The sequence below is a fragment of the Symphalangus syndactylus genome, chromosome 13, assembly GCF_028878055.3.
Source record: "Symphalangus syndactylus isolate Jambi chromosome 13, NHGRI_mSymSyn1-v2.1_pri, whole genome shotgun sequence".
Classification (NCBI taxonomy): Eukaryota; Metazoa; Chordata; class Mammalia; order Primates; family Hylobatidae; genus Symphalangus; species Symphalangus syndactylus.
The window spans coordinates 64786980-64792979 of NC_072435.2; positions in this window are offsets into that span (position 1 = coordinate 64786980).

The window sequence follows — 6000 nt, forward strand, 5'->3', positions numbered from 1 at the left end:
AAAGTTGGTGAGGATATGGAAAAATTGGAACCCTCATATATTGCTGGTGGGAATGTAAAATGGTTCAGCCACTTTGGAAAACAGCTTGGCAATTCTTCAAAAAGTTAAGCATAGTTATCCAATGACACAACAATTCCACTCCTAGATATATACCCAAGAGAAATGAAAACATGTTCACACAAAAACTTCTACATCAGTGTTCATAGCATCATGCATGACTGCCAAAAAGGAAACAATTCAAAATGTCCATCAACTAATGAATGCATTTTTTAAATGTGGTATCTCCATATGATAGATTTTCCCATTCTTTTATAAGTGGAAAGAGAGTATTTCCCAAGGGATAATTTATTCATCTAGACAATAAGAAGAATTAAAGAAACTCAGCTAATTAGGCAGCTCACTTCTTGAAAGAAGATCAAAGTATTAGTCTCATTTTTTCTAACCAATGTAGGTGGTTGGTGATGTTATTCATATTTTACAGATAGGAGATTAAGGAACTATAGCTTGGTGTTGAGTCAACCAGCAGTGACTCAGATGAGTAATCTGCTATGGGCTTTTCTGTCTCATTAATACTTAATTCTCATGTTCAAAGTGTTAGCATTTTTAATTGTCTGTTGCTCATGCCTAAATACTTCTCAAACCTCCTTCCTTTAACTAATTGTAGTAACTTAATACCATATCAAATACGAACATCAGGTAGCATAAATGCAAAACACCGTAGATAAAAATCTTGCTAGCCGTTAATAACATGTAAGAAAATTCTAGTGTTAATTCTGTTGGATGGAATACTAAAGCATAGATATTTGAAATCTCTTTAGAAAACATTTCAGGTACCTGTTCCTTAACATTACCCCTAATGTCTTCAGTTTTGTTTTGTTTTGTTTTTTAATAATAGATTTCAAACTCTTGAGATCAAAACCAAAGAAAATGACTGGGCATGATGGCTCACACCTGTAGTCCCAACACTTTGTGGGGCTGAGGAGCTCTTGAGGCCAGGAGTTTGAAACTAGCCTAGGTCACATAGTGAGACCTGGTCTCTACAAAAAAAAACCAACCTAACAAACAAAAAACACAAACAACAGAAAAATTGGCCAAGTGTGGAGTAGTTCTCCTGTAGTCCTAGCTGCTCAGGAGGCTGAGGCAGGAGGATTGCTTGAGCCCAAGAGTTTGAGACTGCAGTGAGCTATGTGTGGGCCACTGCACTGCAGCCTGGTGACAGAGCAAGACCTTGTCTCTTTTAAAAAAAGAAAGAAAATGAGATCATACAAGTACCAGCTAGGAAAAAAATAAGAGTAAATTGCTTCCCCTTAACCCAGCCCCTGCCAACAATTGATAAAGAAAAGAAATAAAATATTATTTTCTTGGAGTTGGAAAGTACAATGCAAAACCCAGAAATCATAAAGTTTTGGATCTCAAATTTGAATGAGTTTAGGAATCTCTTGAGAGTTGCTAAATCTGGGGAAAGGGGATGGTGGGGGAATAGGAAATACAGATGAAACAAGATTGGCTGTTGCTAATTATTAAAGCTTGATAATAGGTACATGGGAATTTATTGTTTTCTGAACTCGTGTGTGCTTGAGATTTTCCATAAAAAGGTTTTTAATAATGTCAGAGAAAATCATTTTTTCTCCCTGAAGTCAACTGATGAAGAATAAGTCAATCTTATCTTGATCTTACTGGATCAGCACACTGTCTCACAAGATGACAGTAGCTTCCAATTGCATGGTTAGCATGTTTACTTGTATGTTTTATTTTAACAATTCTAGCAAATTCTTCAGTACTGATCACTGAATGTAATAGAAGTTTGGAAGAATGGATAGGAGGGAGGAAAAAATAAAGGGGGCAGTTAGGAAAGGAGAAAGAAAACCCCTTAGGGAGCTTCTTAATATTTCAGAGTACAATAGTAAAGACATTTGATTAGGTCTAGAATGGGGCCCAGGAATTTGCATTTGTACAAGGCATCCAGGCGATTTGAGAAATGGCATAGTGGCACAACTGCACAAATTGTATTACATAAAATGCAACGCTTCTAGATGGAGACAAAAAATAAAAATAGCCTAAAGGAAAAGTGGGACATATATGTGTCTAAAGCTTTAAGATTAAAAGAATTATTATGAATCATTAAGGAAAACAAATGAACCACTGGCAAAAGGAGCAAAAGACTTGGACAGGTAGTTCACTGAAGAGGACATAAAAATAACCAATTTTATGCTTCGTCTCACTAATCTTAAGAATATGCATATTTAAATAGCAAATATTTCTCATCCATGTAGGATGAGATAAATGGTACAGATAAATTGATAACAGAGAAGACACCACTGATGATACCAACAGAGAGACCAGAAACAGGCCATCTGGAAGATGGAGATAGTGTGTTTGTTTGTTTGTTTCTTTGTTTGTTTGTGGCAGAGTCTCACTCTGTTGCCCAAGCTGGAGCACTGCAGCCTTGACCTTCACCACCATGCCCAGCTAATTTTTGTATATTTTGTAGAATTTTGCCATATTATTGCCCAGGCTAGTCTTGAACTCCTGGGCTCAAGCAATCGGCCCACCTTGGCCTCCCAAAATGCTGTGATTACAGGCATGAGCCACCATGCCTAGCTTGAGATAGAGTATCATTTTTTATCTGAAATTCAAATTTAACTAAACATACTATATTTTTATTTGCTAACTCTACTTTTTAAATTTTAGATTTAAAAAAAGCAAAACAAAACAAAAAAAGACAGTGACAGCAAGAGACTGAGGAAACAGCTACCCTCATACAATGATGGGATTATAAATTAGTTCAATGTTTTCCGAGGATAATTTAGGAATATCTGCTAAAAGACTCTGACTCAACAGTTTCACTTTTAAAATTCACACTTGTTTACTTTTTTATTGAAAGCAAGTAGAGTTTTAGGAATATTTATTTTCACAGAAGAAAGACGGGAAAAGGAAAAAAATAAGAAAAAAAGAATGTATTACTTACAAACCATTTATCCAAATATGCAAGATATGCACAAGAATTTTCACTACAGCATTATTTACAATAAAAAAAATAGAAAAAAAATTGGAAGCAAGGCAAATGTCTATCAATAGAAGCTGTATAAATATGATATATCATGATACAATGGAATCCTCTGTGGTTGTCAAAATGAATAAAGCAGATCTATGCTGGTTTGTTGGTGGGGGAGGGAAGGCAGTTTGAAAAACAGTGTTTATGATTCAATTTTTGTAAGTAATATGTTAGTAAGCAAAGAAAAGTAACTTGGAGGAATGAATCATCACCAAACTTAACAGGAAGAATTTTAGGGACTGTAACTATCTTCGTTATGTATCTAAATATTTAGCTTTTTAAAAAATAATGCATTTCATTTGAGTGAAAGAGAATAAAAATAGTTTAAAAATTAAATGAAAAGGAAAAACAGACGTCTTGATTATCAGAACATTGCCTCCTATGATGAAGTGTCATGTGACAGTTCAAACAAATTAAACATGACCTGTAAATGATGTAAGGGACCAGGGCCAGGACTCCTTCAGGAACTTTACTGAAGGGACTTACGGGTAAGGTCCTTGCTCTTCAGTGCATTGTCCAGTGAACTCAGATAAATAACATTATGATCCTAATGTAAAAATAGTTAAAGGTACAAGTTTCATCTATCTCTTGCCCCCAGCCTGGACTCTCTAATCTGGCTTTTTAATTATTTTTAGTTACTTTTACTTAAGATAAATTTTAACCAATTGACCACCTAGATTTCAGTAGCCTTATGTAATATGCCTCATGTCAATCCCCAACTCTAGGTAGCCCTCCTGGATCTCCACCCTAATCTGTTTACTGTTTCTCACTTTCACTGGCTATCCTGAGTTAACTGTTCTCTACCCTCAAGATGGCTTCATTGCTCTTTAGTAATTCCTTAGTCTACCCTTAGTAAATTCTTAATTGTTGCTGTCTGAAAATTTCCAGTCTACTGAATCACCAGTCTGCTTATTCACTAAATGAATAGAGTCATAAAGCTGGGAGCTAATCATCTAACTTAATTCTCTCATTTGATAAGGGAGTAAAGCCATGAAGAAATTAAATGGCTTTCAGAGTCACACAATCTGTTGGGACCAGAGATTCAATTTTAATTCAGCATTTCCTGACTGAACAGTCATGGTACAGCTCCCCCAAAGCTTAGAGAAGAGTGTGCAAACTGGAAATCAACTGGGAAACAAACTTTCCAAGAAAGAAGAAATCTGTAAGCTGAGGTTTACTGTTACTGATATAGTCCAATCCCTATTATTAAAATTTTGGCTCATTCTCCCACCAGTTAATCTGGTTAAATCATGTTCTCAAAATTAATGAGAATTGTCACTCCTATTTGGTTTAATTACATGCATGAATTGAAACCACGAATCTATTTACTCTTATTTTGCACATCAGCAGATGACCTCAGTTCTTACATCATTGAGATCACTGATGCTATTCAAATTGATTCTGTAAACTTCCATCCATACAAAGTTTCTCTTTGTTCTCACCAAATCCTGCTTTCTTTCATCTCCCTAAATGTTCTCGCCATCTGTAGTTTTAATTCCAATTTATACTATATACTACTGCAAGTTTATAATTAGGGGAAAATAAACTTTCCTGAGCCTCAGTTTGCTGTGGTAAACATACTGCCTACCTCACGGAATTCTGTTTAAGGGTAAATGACATAGCACATGTAAAAGCGTGTTGAATGGTAAGAATAAAAAGATAATAATGCTGGCCATCTGCTAAAATCCTTGACAAAATACTAGCAAACCAAATCCAGCAATATAAAAAGGATAATAAGTCCCATTCTCAATTGGGATTTATCTCAGGAATGCAAGGTTGGTTCGGCATATACAAATCAATAAGTGTAATACACCATTATGAGCTGAATTGTGACCCTCTTCCAATTCACATGTTGAGCCCTAACCCCTAGTACCTCAGATTGTGACTGTTTTTGAAGATAGTGTCAAATAAGTAATTATAATCATTAGGTTGGGCCCTAATCTAATACGACTGGTGATATAGTTTGGCTGTGTCCCCACCCATATCTCATTTTGAATTGTAGCTCCCATAATCCCCACTTGTTGTGAGAGGGACCCAGTAGAGGTAGTTGAATCATGGGGGCTGGTTTTTCTTGTGCTGTTCTCATTATAGTGATAAGTCTCATGAGATCTGATGGTTTTATAAAAGGTAGTTCCCCTGCACACACTCTCTTGCCTGCCACCATGTAAGACACGACTTTGCTCATCTTTCACCTTCCACCATGATTTGAGGCCTCCCAAGCCATGTGGAACTGTGAGTCCATTAAACCTCTTTTTATTTATAAATTACCCAATTTTGGTATGTCTTTATTAGCAGCATGAAAATGGACTAATACAACTGGTGTCCTTGTAAGAGGAGACTAAGACACAGACACTCACAGAAGGAAGACCATATGAAGACACAGGGAGAAGACAGCCATCTACAAGCCAAGGAGAGAGGCCTCAGGAGAAACTAATCCTGCCCACAACTTGATCTCAGACTTATAACCTCCAGAATTGTGGGAAAATAAATACCAAATACCCATATGTGGTAGTTTGTTATGGCAGCCTTAATAACTAACATATAGACTATATTAACAGAACAAAGGATAGAAAATACACATGATCATCTCAATAAATGCAGACAAATCATTTGACAGAATCCAATACCCATTTATGATTAAAAAAACACTCAACAAATTAGTAATATAAGAGAACTTCCTCAGTGGAAAGCATCATACATAGTGGTAAAAGACTGGATTCTTTCCCCAAAAGATTAGGAAAAAGATAAGGATGTTCACTCTTTCCACATCTATTCAACATTGTGTGGGAGGTTCTAGCCAGAGCAATTTGGCAAGCAAAAGGAATAAAAGTCATCCAGATTAGAAAGGAAGAAGTAAAATGATCTCTATTTGGAGACGACATAATTTTGTATAAGGAAAACCCCAAGGAATACACACACACACACACACACACACACACAACTAT